We start from the raw sequence: 17,205 nt of genomic DNA on the forward strand, positions 1-17,205 counted from the left end.
AACACTTTCTGTAAATAAAATATTGTTATTATTCATTTGAGTGGGAAACTATCTATATTTAATAGTCACCGGAGGTTATCAAATAATAGCTATTATTTGTTTTGAAGTAATGAACATTGTAAGAGTGTTTTGCCACTAAATTATTTTAATATATGTTAAATAACACCAAAATTTTCATATTAAATCATTAAAAATATAAAGTAAATAAATTATTTTTACTTCTTTGAAAATAAAGAGTCCATTTTTCTTTCTTTTATCAATTTTATTTTTTTAACCCCATGATCTTCACACATATTAAACATCCAAAAATTCAAAATAGGGTAGGAATGTGAAGTGAACATAGTGTTGTTACTTTGAATATGAATGTCATACTTTTTTTTTCCCTTTTAAAGGGATATAAAAAAATTCAAAAGTTTATTAGGTGTATGGGAAAATGAATGCTATACTTCTTTTTTTAGTTATGGGTGTTTATAGATATCTTTTATTAAGTGTTAGGGAAAATGAGAGGAATATCCTTAAACAAATGAAACATCATGAAATATGATAGGAGGAATGAAGAAATAAATAAATGGAACATCATGAAATATGATAGGAGGAAAGAAGAAATAAATAAATTAGAAAAAGAGGATTTATCAATGTTGACTTGTTGGATTTGTGAAAGTAGGTAGGTAATATGGTTCTTAATATGGTTCAATTACTACCAAATGACTCTCCATTCTTGTTCCCTCTAGTGGATGTTGATTGAGATTACACAACATCAACTATGGCATAATATAAACCCAATTTGTGTCTTTTTACCATAAGGTAACCAACTTGGATGGTGGTGATGGTTCCCCTAGATAAGTTTAATCATGTTAACCTCTTCATGATAAGATGAAGGTAGTTCAAAGGAAGTAGAAGAAGAATAAACAATGAAAATAAAATACTAAGATTGAAATTCTAAATGTGATGTGAAATTCATAAGCAAAAATAGTAGAAGACAATAAAAGATTGAAAAAAATTGGACAAGAACATTTGAAAAAAAAATCTAGGTTAAAATTTTAATTAAATAAGTTTCTAATTTCTCCTTGAAAAGTTTGAATTTTGGGAAATATTGAGAAAATAAATAGGAAATAACATAGAGAATAAATGAAGAATTGAGAACAAGCATCTTTTTTTTGTAAGTTATATGGAAATATTTATAGTATGAGAAAACTGGTTTTATATTGATAGCATTTATGTCCCAAAAATCTTTGTGGGATCTATAAACTAATAAAATGACCATAACTTGTTCCCATGATTCCAAATTTAGCCAAAAAAGAAGACAAGATACACTTGGTAACATACTAACTAATTAGCCCATTGAGAGTTCCATGCATTGGATTTGCTAGGCTTAACAAAAGAAAACCATGTGCACATATAGTTTAGTAAGCCATATTGCTCACCATGACAACATAGTAGAAGTAAACATAACATTGACCAAAAAGAAACCAAGCAACATGTAGGACTGCTAGTCTAAGACAATAATTGGAGAAATTTCATTAGAGTTGCCTTGAGGTATTTCATCTGCTAGTGTGTTGATGACAGTTAGAGTGGAAGGTTGCGTACTGGAACCAGAATCAGAGTCAGACACCACGAAGCATTCCACCCGAGTTAGTCTAGAGACTATGTCGTCCAAGTTGTATATTCTGTCTTGGAGGATCCTTTTGACCACCCCTTGTCCTGCAAATAATTGATAATGATCGACTTGCTGGTCATATATGAACATGTGAAGAAAAGTCTCTAATTATCGGTGCAAAGCCACTAAGTGAAGAAAGTGTAATCTCCTTTTGCAGAATTTTACCCAGTTCCAGAGTCCATCTAAACGTGGTGCCACTAATTTCAAAATCAGAGTAATAAGCTCGGTCTCCAAATTACTTGGCTTCTGGGTGAAGAATCTCGTTCCTAACTTCGTGAGGGATGATATTGAAATGGTATGCCATATAATACCATATAAAAAGATGTCAATGTCAAGAAGAAGAATATCTTGTCACACCGCCCCGACGACTAGGTTTGCGAAGCCTAGGTGCCATAAGAACAATTGTCTGAAGCAAACTTGGCTGGGTTGGGCAAAGCACAACAAATCCGATCGAATGGACAAACACAGAGAATGTGAGTGGGAGCCAAACCTAATTACAACAATTCTAGAAAGATATTAGCTCAAGGATGTAGAAACTAGTGAAGTAATGAGAACGATACTGTAAAAAGACGTCATCAATGATTAACTGGAAATAAATAAAAAATATACCCTAGGAAAAAACATTCCTTTGACCATTTTTAAACGAGACACAACAGGTAAGAATACTACAGAATGACCTTTTGAGCAGTGTTACTAGACAATTATCAAAACCAAAGTGAAAAATTTCCCAGGTAAAAAACACCACATACAAGGATTAGGCAATGGAATGATATGCCTGCAGAGTTAGGAATTTGAGAGGATGCGAAAGGCGATACAAAATATAGTTCAAAGGAAGGACCTGTAGCTGTATTGTGGACAAATAAAACGAAAAATATGGGTACCTGCAGTAAGAATCCACAATGCCAAAACCAAACCAAACAGGTTAGGAAATGAAGTGACAAGAGAAGGGTAACAAGGACTGATGGAAATAGGTTGACAAACCTATCTCAAATTCATAGAGCACTAACGAACATAATTTGTAGTAAATAGAAACGATAAGATGGTGTGTTGCTGTAAACAGGGTCCTGAAAATTCACCACCCTGAGGAGATAGCCCTGCATTTATAAATAACCCTCATAACGTGCAAATGTAACAAACCAAAACAAATTTCTGAAGGATTAATCATGAAGGAGAGATAAGTGGGTGTTATGGCACACTAATTAACACCTGCATTAAACACTCCAAAATGTGTGCACTCCCCTGAAATGCATCCATGATCAAAATAATCTGTCGGAAACAATGAATGAGAGGAATGTCGGACAAGAACTCATCTCCCTCCACCTGCCTTTCTTTAAAGTGATTGTACAAAAGTATCAGAGATTAACTGTATATATGGTGGGGAGGCCACTCGTAAAACCACTCTGGAAAAATGGTTACATTGTCTCATCATCCCAGGCTTACCTCCCTCTCATCCACTATAAACTTGTGCATGTCAATCCTACAAACTAGTGCCCTTCCTAGCCATAAATGCACTGCCATAGGGGAGGAGTCCCGATCCCTGCCACCTCAATCTCCAATTTTCATTAGAGAGGAGTCTAGCTTCATGCATCTGGTCACATTGAAGATGCCTTTGGACTCGAGGGATTACCTCAATAGGTTCCTCATCAGACCATGGTTTTTCATATTGAAGCCCTTGTGATCAATTGCCCCAGTTAGCTAATATGTCCACCACCCTATTACCTTCACACTTTGTGTGATGTGGGATAATGTATTGGAAGGAAGAAAGCAAGTTTTTAATACTCTTGATTACCTCGTTTAGTCTCCATTTATGGCATACTTGTTCCTCTGATTGACCATGCAACAATTTTTGAAGACATTGTATGGCAATATTGGAATCACCATGTACCTGTAATAACTTATATCCCTCGTGAACTACTATTTTCAAACATTTCTCTAGGCCAAGGAATTATGCTATGTTGTTTGTTATGGTACCATAATAACAAGCACAAATGTGCATAGGCTGAGAGATCTCATCTCGAAATATGCCTCCATATCCCACTGGTCCCGAGTTCCCCTTGGATGCTCCATCAAAACTCATTATTTTAAAATGTTCTGGAGGAGGGGTGCACATATTGATATCGTTATGTGTCAACTTGAGTGACTAGGTGGGAGTAGGATTAGAAATTTTTGTTTGGAAATACAATTGTTTGTGAGGCTATTTGAGTTTTAAACGAGTTATCTAAATATTTCATTACTAGTTTTGGGATTGTTCGAGGTTGAGGTGTGGGACATCAGAAGATATTCAATATAATATCCCAAACGTTGCATGCAAAGGTTCAAATGAAGGAAATATGTTGTGATGTATCTTTTTTTGAATTCATAGTGGATAGACCAATAGTCCTTCGTAACCTTTTCTCCTTCAACGATATTATGTGAGGGTTCTTCCATATGCCAATGGCCAAAGGAAGAGAACTAGTTTTGACTAACACTTATTATCCCATAGTTTCCTCCACAATCTTGTATTGTCATCTTTGTGAAAACCTACTAGTATTTGATATGCTTATTTTAAGGTAAATGTACATGTTAATTGGTGACCCCATCTTAGAATATCCCAATGTTGTGAGACCCTGATGGGTCTATTATCCAATAATTTTTTAAACTCCTTCCAAGGATAACTGTCGTTGTTACATGACCAATCTTCTCTTTCCTTCCACACTCAATACGGTTAAGTTTCGGCTCTAGGTCTACTCTCAGAGCAATTTGTCGAAGTCGATAAGAGATTACCCTCCAGCAAGTAGTCAATGGAGATCTTCTTAACTAGCACGAGAAAAGGACAAAATGATTGATGTGATACTAAACATAACTTTGACAGACCAGGTATGGCTGACTGAAAATGAGTCAAGAGACACCACAAAAAGGTCGAATTAGGTTTACTTCCCTTGAAAAAAAGCACGACTCAAATGTGTCTATATGGCGGCATATGATAACTTTGTATAAGTTTTTCATGCAAGAGGCATAAACAAACTCTAAATATGATTGGAAGAGATAACCAATCGAAGGAGTACTCACTCAATGACAAGGTTATGGCTCTCCTAAGTCAAACTAAAGCCCATCCCGATGGAGGAAATACTTGATTTGAGTGCTTTGTTCAAGGGCGACACAACTGACTCTTGCTGCCATCAATTATGGAAGTAATGTCTCGCTCTCGCTCTTTTTTGCAATATATAATTTTTTTGTCTTTTTCATATTTAAAAAGCCTAAAAATTAATAAAAGAATGTGTATGGTATAGTGGAAAGAATGAGTGTCTAAATACAGATGCGCTAGTTCCTTGGAGTGGAACATTGCTATGCTCAATGCAAGGTGACGAAACTGGTTAATGACACTCAAAGAAATGTTCTTTCCAAGACCATAAGGTGTCAAGTTACAAAGGCTAAGTGATTGCAAGGTTGATTTTACAGAAAGGCATGGTCAAAAAGTGGCTTATACATGGGTCCAAGTGAAGTTGGCTTAAGGCGAGTACAAATAGTCAACATGCAATGTAGTAGTACAACTCAACATGTGGGAGCCTCTAGGGTATAAAGCCAGGAAAATAGCGAAGAAGAAGAGGAATGAGGCTTCATCACAAATTCATGGTGGGACTAAAGAGGACTCTTGAGCCTAAGAATAAAAGTTCATCATGGGTGCCAAGTAACAACAAGGCACTATCTAGGGCACCCATGATAAGTTAGGCTCTGCCACACAAGTTATGACACTTCAAAGCAATGAGAAGGTTCTGCATCATATCTTGGTGGGGTTGATCCTAAGGCCAAAATGGAAAAGGAAACTGATAAATGCACAATGCAAGTTTTAAAGACCTAACCTATATGCCAATTTCGAGAACCAATACCTGTTAGAACAGATCAACCATAAAAATTCCCAAAGGAGAAGTCTTCCAAGTTTTGTAGAGATAATTAGGAACACTAGACAAGAATTTAATACATCCCATATATAAACTTCAAATAAAAGCTTGTGTTATAAAATACAAAACTTGAAAATGCATACCTTATATGTACAATATGGTACAAGGAACCATGCAGCCTTGCGGCTTACACATAATAGTTCTCCAGGACAAGCCCCTTACGGGGCTCAGGCCAAGGATTCCTTTGGTAGTTAAAAATCATGGATTTAAAAAGTTCCTCCTATGAAGGAAACTCAACTTCCAAGAAATCATGAGAACTAGAAGGATCAAAAGAGGGAATTAAGAGGTCCCATGTCCCCATAAGAGAAATCACTTGGTCAACCGTTGGGGCCAAGTCCCGAGAAGGAAAATAATAGTTCAAAGGATCCTTCTTAGAAGCAATTGAACATTGAGGATACAATGCCACATAGTTCACCCATGGCTAGGTAGAGTCTATCTGAACGCTTGGAACATACCAAGGGGTATTCTGTTGTAAATTCGAATTAGGGGGGTGATTATCAAATGCAAGTTGATTAATAGTGACAATATTTTTATTATGAGGAAAATACATCACTCGAAAGAGTGAAGACACCACAACATTCATAGCATAGACAAAATCTTGCCCAAGTAGAATATTAAAGTCTAAAGGGTGATCAACCACCATCATATCTATTAAGATGGTCTTCCCACCTAAAGCAATAGGCAATTGAGGAAGAACACCCATAGATTCACCAGGTCTTTTATCATAGGCTAACAATTGACTATCAGCTGCCAAAAACTTTGGAGAATCAAAATATTTCCAAGTAAAGGAGGATATAATACTTGCATAGGATCCTTCATCCACCATACATCGATAAATGTTTGTGGAATTAACTCTAACCCTTATTTGGAAAGTTGCAGCAGAAGGAAGACGACGCTCGACAAGATTATACCAATCAAAGGATACACTCTTAGAACTTGGAGGGGGTACACTCAAAGAGACCGGAATGTCCCCTAGACTAGAATACTTTGTACTAGAAATCAAGAAGAATCTGTTGTTAGGCACTTCACCCCACAAAAGAGGAGTGGAATCAACCATAGATTGCACTGGCTCTACTAGTTCATCAAGCAATTGTTGATTAGATTCAAAGAAAATTTTAAGAACCTCCCCTAAATTTACATGTATAATAAATGGGCGAATCCCCATGGTATATAGGAAAAATGGAAGGCGATTTTATCAATAATATGATATGTATATATAATTTTTTGGCGAATCCCTCACCAGGCATGGCGAATACTTTACTCAATTATAAAATCTTGTGTTTATTGAATACACAAATGAAATCATTGCATTTCTTTAAAATATCTTTTGAAATCAAAATTACTGAAATTACATATCAATAACCTAGTGGGTGTAGGATAAAATTCACCCATGCCATTCACAGAAAGCATGAGAAAAAACCTAATACTATATATAAAACCAAGAAAAATTCAAATTCATCACTTCTAGGGACCTCGTAACCACCTTTCCAATACACAAGTATGTTCATGTTTGCAATTAGAAAAATTACCCAAATTACAATCTGTTTACTCCAACATATGTTGGAAAGTTATAGAAGGATGACTAATGCAATCAATCCATTCCTTTTAGCCCTGGATTTGTTTCAGTTTAAAACAGAAGTATACAAATATACTTGTCCAATGTCTATGCTTTAACCATTCACCTTAAGATGTTTTTACAATATAATTTCCTAAGTCTATTTAATATCTTCATTATCATAAAAACCAACCTATATCCATCTTAACTCCACATCTACCACTCTTAGGGGGATGAAATCTATTTATCCCTCTGAGCACTTGGTAGACCCATAATTAAGATGGATCTAAGATGATAGAATTTCCCCTTTAAATAGTCTATGCTCACATGAATACAATGGTATTACCATGGGTCAATACCATGGGTTATCATAAACCTGGAGCTTAAAAAATACTATTAGTAATTTATAAAATTAATAGTTGATTTTTATTTTAACTAAGCTAAAATGTTTAACATACATTAAATTACAACATCCATTTTTACTCTTGATCAGATCAAATATTTTTTCACTCTATGCTAGTTTGCATATCACGATATTTGATACCTCTCGGGGGTTAGTAGATCCAGAGTAAAGATGGATCTATGCTAGTTTAATTCCCCCATTTAAATAGGCTACATTCCGGGTGAATACCATGGGTCAATACCATGTGCCATTTTGGTGAATACCATGGGTCAATACCATGTGCCATTTTGGTGAATACCATGGGTCAATACCATGTGCCATTTTTATTTTTATTAATACTAATATTAGGGTTAATAATGTTTTTTTGCATGGTATTAATAACAATCTAGTCCATGGTATTTGTCCCATAGTATTTTGCCCATAGGTTTCACCTAAATATAACACATTTTTTGAGTGTTCGTAAATATAAGGTGACTTATGGAGTAAATATAAAAAAATGTTTTATTTGTTTACCATACCTCTCGTTTATTTATATTTTTATTAATTTACCATACCTCTTTTACAAATATGGTATTTGGCCCATAGGATTCACTTAAATAAAAGCTCTTTCTTAGCCTTCATAAATAGAACGAGGGTTATAGACTAAATATAAAAAGAGGTTTTATTTATTTACCATGCGTCTAGTTTATTTATATTGTTATTTATTTACCATACCTTTTGAGTAAGTATAAAAAGACGTTTTATTTAATTACCATACCTCCACTTTACTTATATTTTTATTTGTTTACACCTTGCATGTATATAAGGTGACTTATGGAGTAAATATAAATTTTTTTATTTATTTACCATACCTCTCATTTATTTATATTTTTATTAATTTACCATACCTTTTTTATAAATATGGTATTTGGGCCTTTGGCCCATAGGATTCACATAAATAAAATATATTCTTGAAAATGGGCGAATGGATTCACTTAAATAAAACCTATTCTTGAAAATGGGCGAATGGAAGGTTGTAACTCCTAATTTCAAGGGCTAAATTTACCTTTTTTACCCTCTCCCTTAAAATAAGGTGGGCTATTTGAGGTGATTTGTAAAAATGTACTATGATACAAAATATTCGCCCACTAAAAATTTAAAACCCCTTAATTTCGCCAAAGGGCGAACATTCGCCCCTAAAATTTTCTATGATTAGATTGTTGAGAAACCATAACAAATTCAGGAGTAGAAGAACTGTCAGACTCAAACCATAACCTTTGTACCACTAAAATACTAGGGCACAAATGAGTAAGACGATATCTCTTACATAGCTTACAAGGGAAATTTGGTTTAAATCTTCTACACCTAGGTTTCTTATCAACATCCATTCCGCCAACATCACTAGCAGTGGTTGGTGGAGAGTCCCCAACGTGACTCGCAGAGGTTAGTGACTCTTTCCCAAGAGAGATAGGACTGTTACCCCCAATCCTACTGACAAAAGCAGGCGAGTCAACAGAAATATGACTCACAGAGGTAGGTGACCCATTACTAGTATGAGTTGAAGTGACTAGACGTATGCCCCCAGTCCTACTCACAAATGCAAGTGAGTCAACAAAAATGTGATTCATAGAGGTAGGTGACCCATTGCTAGTATGACTTGCAGGGACTAGAATTATGCCCCAACGTGAATTGCAGCGTCTGAAAGCTCATCTCCAACATGACTTGCAGGGGTTGGTGATGACTCATGGATAGAACTATTCTTCTTCTTCTTCCTCTTTCTCTTCTTTTTAGATATCTTATTACAAGAGGGAGGAGAAAGAGGAATCCTAGATTTCTTTTTCGAAGAAGATGAACAATTAACACACATTTGATGCCCTTGAAATAAAGAATTCATCTAAGAAACTTCAAGGACATTTGGAATATTCGGAGTGGACCACAGCCAAGCTGGTACTCCAACATTCAATCCAGGAATATTCAAAGTGGTCATCAAGGGGGTACCAACGTTTCCTAAGAAAGGAAAAGCACAAGGATCCCCTTTTGAAAAGGTCCCTTGGTTGGCCTCCACAGTAATATTGGCCATATCCAAATTATACACGGATGCTTCCCTTACGGGATTGTACAATTGAATTTCCAAGGAAGAGAGATGCACAATCAAACCTTTTCCCTTAAGGAGGAAACTCCACAACTTTCAAAAGAAAGATCAAAAGCCTTTCAAGGCCAGTGGAGTGGTTGGTCAGTCACTCAGAATCTAAGGTCCAAAAGTGATAGGACAAATCCACCTAAAGGCAACTAAATATAAAGAGCAAAGTGAACTCCACTATAAAGTCCCTAAAGATGCAACTAATCAAGCAAATTCCAAGTATTTCTACTCCGAGTGATGAGGACCAGACACCAAAATACAAGAAAGTGAAGTAGAAGACCTTCCGAAGATAGTTTGGGATAATTACGGCCCAAACCTACCAGCGAAGGTAACAAAAACAGTTACGTTGGCCTCCAAAAAATATCCTTTTCCGGTGCAAGTACCTGAGCTTCGCAAGGGAACTCTCCAGAAGTACTAATGAGAGTGATACAACGTCTACATCAGGTACCACATGTATTCCCCCCCGTAGTCACCTATGTGGTCCCTAGGAATGGAAACTAAGGTCACCAGTTTGTATCAAAATTTAGTCGGAACATTCTTTGGTTGAGATCCAACAAGTAGGAGAGGGGGTATCTCTCTTCCTTCCCTTCACTCGTCCTTATGCTTAACTCCCATAAGAGAAGAGATTTCTCGTACAACTTAACAACACTGAATTTCACTCTTTTAATCAACTTTCATGTTTAAATTCAGAGTGACCTTGGAGATTTAACTCTTCACAAACCTATTCCAAGGCCCTAAATGACCTAGACTAGTTACTGTAATTATAACAAAACAAAAAATTCTAGTTCATTTTAGTTTTAGCACCTGATTTTAATGGTTGTTCTTAAGTCAAGGGTAAAATGGAAGTGCAACTTATGTTGTTGTTAGACGCAAGAAAAAACCAATAGAAAACCTAGCTACATGCATATGCAACTCTTTTTCTTCTATGAAAGATATTTCTACAAAACATTCTACGAACAAACTAAGAAAGCAAACATTTCTTTTCTTTTTCAAAACACACGCTCACACACTCAAAATCTACAAAAAGACTAAAAATTCTTACAATGCATCTATCCTAATGCAAACTAAAAATTCTTAATGAAAGATTCCAAGGATTGCTCTTAAACAAAGAAAATGTGTTTCTCAAAGAGATCAAGAAGCCAAAACTTGACAAAAAGGAGGAACAAATTCAATCAAAAACTTTTCCCCAAAATCAACCAAATTTAGCCTAATGAAAATACTTCGCACTTGCTAAAAAATTATAAAAAGACCAAAAACAAAAACAAAAACAAAGGAAAAAAGAAGAAGATGTTTTTATCTTTTTTCATTTTAAGGGCACAAAGAGTTCTTAAGAAAACAAAAATACTAAAGACTTCAAGATCAAATTCGAGCATAAAGAACCTCAAATTTCACAAGCCATAGGAATCATTAACATGATAAGACTTAAAGTGAAAAGAGGCTACAAACTCAAACAAACTAATCTGAACAACAGCATACAAACTCTAGCAAACAAGAAATATTTCAAGAAGACCAAGAAAAACTTTTCAAGATTGCAAGGACTTTCTCAAAAACCAAGAAAAAACCAAATATGTCAACTTTCAAGAAAGCAAGGCAAAGCAATGTAAAGGCTGGGTTATAAGTGAATTGAGACCAATTCCCTGTTCCAAAATCTTAGAACAACCAAGAACTTCACTAAGAAGCCTTGAACCCAAACACAAAAAACTAACACTTCACCAAGAAGAAAACCCTAGGTTGACTAGGTGTTTCCACAAGGAGAGATAGGAAACTAACAATCTGCAAGAAGGAAGACTCTCCCAGACAATCAATGACTAAACATAAGCAATAAAAAACAAACAAAACCCTTTACTGGATTAAGAATTTGAAAAATCCATTCAAAACCAAACATACGCGACTGTACAGTGACATACATGTGTGTATACGCTAATATACTCAAGGAAACCTGCGTATACACATGTTTCTTTGGACAAAAGCATGTGTGTGCGCGACTATGTGAACTAAAAACCGTGTATAAATAGGTCAACAAAGAAAAATAAAAAATTTAGGCTTGATCCAGAAGATCAGACTTTTTGCCCAGATTTTAAACAAATCAAAGATACTGGAAAAATCAAGAAACCAAACATGAATGCCCAGATCAAGAGAGAAACAACCCAAACAAGGAAATATAAGATTTTATTCCCCAGCGGAGTCACCAATTCTATTATAGGATAAAACACCCTATGGTCTGGGTTGAGAACCCAACAGATCGAAGGGCATACACCAACAAGAAGCAATCAAACAAACAATCCTAATGATTAAACTACTAAAGTGGGATGAAGAGATAGAGGTACTACACTTGAGGATTTTCCTGTAGGGTCCAAACCCTTTACTTCCTCCAATGCTTCAAAACCTAAAACTCATTCCAGAAAATCATATATACTAGCAGTATTTCAAAGCATGTTCAAGATATGAATGTTAGATCATATAAGAATATAGATATAGAACATGAGATCATACATAATCAGATCATAACATGAGTTAAATCATAAAGATCATCACATCAGGAACAAGACAACGCCTCTTTATTGATGTCTGTAAAGAATGTGGAAGAATACAATCTATTCGACCACGACCCCAAGCAAAACCTTCCTCCGGATCTGTCCAGCCCAAGCCTCAACAATCCTCTTTGAAATTCATACACCTAGATGCCATATAAAGGAGATGGACATCTCTATGAGAAAACAAGGGTTTCCTATAGCTGGGAGTGCAAGAGGCACAGGGATAAATCATACTTGATCAGGGACCAGTTGGATATAATATCAATATCTTATCTTTCTCCCTCCTTAGGCCTTCCCATGAGGTGTATTTATACCACCTCAAAAAAGTTGTTTCAGTTGGGATATAGTTAGGCCACAGGATCTTGTAGGTGGGCTTCCGGTGTAACCCGTAAACCCCACCCATAAAATAGGGATTTTATATTTTTTTAATATTTCAAATTATATGTGGGTTGGGTATAGGTGAACTCTCATGTGCACGTGCTTTTTGAAGGGCAGAGTAATGTATGGAATTTAAAATAATGTTTTTTAGTAAATGGACCAAGTCTAAAGGGAAATGGCTTCCCAAGGCCATGACTCAAAGCATCAAGTATACAAGGGTGATAAATGATGTTATAACAAATATGCATAACATAGATTATATCTATTATAACTATTAAGTTTTTATATGTTTAAGATGTTTCTCTCTCTCTCTCTCTCTCTCTCTCTCTCTCTCTCTCTCTCTATATATATATATATATATATATATATATTTCATAATTCTATATATACCAGCATAGATCCATCTTAGCTTTGGATCTACCAAGCCCCCAAAGGGATCAAATCTCTCAAGATGGAAACTTGTTTTTGATTCCAAAACTCGAGAAAAGATTTGCATCTCCAAAGATTTAATTCCTCTCTACTCTAGGTAGATTTGGAATTAAAATGGATCTATGCTAGTTTTCAACAACACACTAATAAAATGTTTAAACTATAATAAATTTTAAAATTTCACATGTTTTGTATAATTTATAAAATTATTTTTCTTATTAATACTTTTGAAATGTTATGTCAATTCTATGTTAAACATTGAAGGAATTCCAAATCTCTATCTTACATTGAAATAGAAAGGACTTATTAATGGGATAAACTCTCTCTCTCTCTCTCTCTAGCTTGAGTGGGCCTAATGGTTAACAGCATGTGTTTCCTCCTCAGAGGTCACAGGTCAAAACTAGAGGGGGGTAGAGTATGTATGCCTTTGTAGACTTAGCAGTCAAATCGTTGCGGAGAGGTGGGTCCCTTGTCCAATAAACAAGGGGGTCTCATACACCAATTTGGTGTCCGAAGGGATCACATCCCACCGGCTTATTAGCATAGCCTAACCTTGAGGATGTTGAGGGGAATTGACCCCATGACCTCCCATTAACAAGGTGCTTTAGCTAAGGGAACTTGACAAATTAATCTAACCCTCATATATATATATATATATATATATATATATATATAGATATATATATATATATATATATATATATATATATATATATATATATATATATATATATATATATATATATATAATCAATCTTTTACCTTGCATATTGAAATATTTGATTTATAACCCATATTAAACTTAGTTTTGTTATTAATTTTTTTTATAAGCTTCGTAGATCCTCCTTTTTCATTCATTGTCAAGAGCAGGATACATACATAAAAAGGCAATCGATAGCCTCAACCTTCCCATTGGGAAACCAGGTCTGTTTGCCCACTGAAAAGCGTTATAAGAAATCCGAGGCCTCGAGAATTTAAGCTTGTCATAACAGGGCTTATAGGCCTTAATATCTAAAAACCAAAAACTATGCAGAACTCCATAACTATCATAATACTTGCTATCTGACATATACATCATAAAATTAAACAAAATTAACAACATAAAAGGAAACACTATTCATCATCTAAGGACTCCATTGGGGCGGGGGTCCTTTGCACTAGAACCAGGTAATTATGGCTAAGGAAGGCATGGGATATGTTTTTTGATTTTGTCAAGCTAGATATTCTGTTGTTGTATTTGGAATTGGATCAACTGCATTTCCTTCTGAAGGTCCTGTAGACTAGGATCCTGTTTTCCTGCATTGGTCGGTAGAGTCGTGATGGCTTTCACCAGAATATTCTTCATGATCCAATAAATACATATAGTCTGCTTGCATTGGGTCGTTCATCCATGGGTGTGGACTGTATTAGGAGCTAGAAGCTGCCAGTCCTCCACTTGAAATTCACTCGCAACTCGTTGGTTTAATTCTACTTCCCATGAGGAAATCAATTGTTTTACCTGGGCAAGCGTGCCCATGTTGTAGGCTTGGACTGATTCCTAAATGACTTGTGTTTCCATCTAATAGCCACCTTTCTTGGGTGGTCGAGCAGAGGAGGAATCCTTGCTTCCTTGATTACAATTTCGTTTTCCTCGGTCATGGCCTCCATTACCGGAAGAGCCCACATCTGTGGATGTCCTGACCATATTGCTAATTGCTTGATAATCGAAACGTAAAACAGGCAGACACAAGGAATAGGCCAGAGACCAAGTTTAGATGTCGAGCCTGCATCCCTAAATCCCAAAAGAAATTAACAGAACTTGAAGCATTTAATTTAACAAAATACAAGAAACGTAAATAGCTAGATGAACGCCTTGAAGAGAAATAGACAATCAGCCAAGGTGTCCCCCAACACTTGCGGATTCCATTGTTTAGCATGGCATACATAAGAGTAGTACAAAACATAGAAGGGCATAGTAACTTCTTCCAACTGTGTGACCAACGAACCGAATCCAACTCCTTGAGCCATAAAATATTATGAACCACAATATAAATCCTGCAAACCAAATTCAAGATAGGCTTATTCATCGTAAGGTCTAGAGTGGGCACGAGTAGAAGGTAACCCTGGTTGTCAATGACCCAAACCTTTCCTAAACAATGAATAACCAATTTTCAAACAAACATGCCCATTTGAGATGGGATAATACCAAAAAATATGGACACGGTCATGGAAACAACGTGCACAGAGAAAACTGAGACTACAATAATTCACCCGTTTACCAATTTTCCATTATGACTCTAACCCATTTTCCAGTAACTGATATCAACATTACCAAACACACATAGAACCAATCAAGAAGACCACAGCCGAGGGAACAAGGGGTGAAGACTGGTTACATACCCATGTTATTAGCATTTTTAAAATATTATATAAGTAATGGAATAAATTACACATCTTTCTCAAAATGGAAAGCAAAAATAAAAGAATATTTTTAATTTAAATTAATTTATTTTTGTCTTTACAAAATTGATATAAAGTTATGTTATTTATAATTGATAGTAAAATAATTTTTTGTTATTAATAGATTTTGTTTTAAATGATACATGTCAAGATTACACATCATGTACTATGCATAATATTATTTTTACATGGAGTTGACCATTGAATTTTTTATTTTAGTATTTTTAATTTTTTTAATGTAAAAATTACTTTATTAATTTTAAATGTAATGTTACATGACAATATCTCCCTCATACTTGACTATAAATCACCTCTTGCTCAAAAAATATTCTTATTTCTAATTCTATTAAAACCCTCATTGAGCCAAGGTTCTCCAACCCAATATGGAAGAGATGTTTTAATTCTTTGTCATGTATTGTTATGTAAACAATAATAATAATAATAATAATAATAATAATATGGTATTCATGTGGAAAATAACCTCTCTTTTTTTCAAAACAAAAAACATACTTTCATATTTACATAATAGAAATAAAAAAGTACAATCTCTTGGCTGCATAACAACTCACTTGATTTCTCAACCAAAATTTTTTCTTAGCATCCAAAAATATGCTTCAGTCACACACAAAGAAGAAAAATTAACTTGTCATTGGAAAAGAAAGATTAAAGATATTAAAGGAAAAGATAGACCATAAAACACCATTGCGGAATTCTGAACAGGTACAAATGACAACATCCAAAAGTAAAGCTTCCTTAGAGAGCAGATTTTATAGAATAATATGCTCCTTGTAATAGCAAAGGACTTGAAGATCATCAAACTGTTGTTGAAATTGTCACATCTTCTTATTGTATGATTCAAATTGAAGGATTATAAGATCCACCTTTCTATTGAACCAATCCACTATTATTTTGGAATCACCAATCAATTTAAAAACCTTCACCTATTTCCACAAAGCTAACCAAACCATAGAGAAATCAACTCAGCAACAAAGTTTGTACCATTTCTAGTGCCAAAAATACATTTTAGAACCACATTATGAGGGAATAGAATGACAATATGAGCCCCACAATTCCTCATTCGGTAGGCACCATCAAAGAAACATCGTATATTTCCTTTAGATAGCACCAACTCCCTTATAATTCTTGTCTTGTTCAATTTCAAGGGTTTGACCTATTCCAGAAAAGCAACTCTAGAATTATGTGCAATTATTGTTGAGCATACAACATCATTCTGAAAGAGAAATTTGTTTCTCCTTAACCAAATGCACCACATCATAAAAATTGGGAAAAAATTTAAAGAGGACAAACTAAATCTCTAAACCCAAATCCACATACTTTATTCAACAGAGTTCCCAAACCAACAACTTTTTATTTTTAGAACTGACAAAACCTCTTTCCAAACAATCTTCGTAAAAGGAAAAAAACAAATAAATGGTCAATAGATTCAATGTTTTGATGACGTAAAATATAGAATCCAGTATCTTCCCATCCTTTTTTTGCTAAAACACCCCATGTGATAATTTTCCTTTCAAGGAGAAGCCATAAAAAAAGACAACATTTCAGGGGTCCTTGACCCTTCTGAACTAAATTAAACCATCATTTTGATTCATAAGTCATATTTGGTTGAATCAAATCATTGTATCCATGCTTTGCTAAAATAACCCCACATTACTTATTTTTAAACCAAGAAAGACTAATCCTTGTCATCCATATTTTAAAAAATACCCGCTTTCTCCATAGTCATCAAAAAGAG

Source organism: Pinus tabuliformis, chromosome X, assembly GCF_031772625.1.
Source record: "Pinus tabuliformis cultivar Carrire ecotype Pingquan chromosome X, CPIR1, whole genome shotgun sequence".
In the NCBI taxonomy this organism is placed as follows: Eukaryota; Viridiplantae; Streptophyta; class Pinopsida; order Pinales; family Pinaceae; genus Pinus; species Pinus tabuliformis.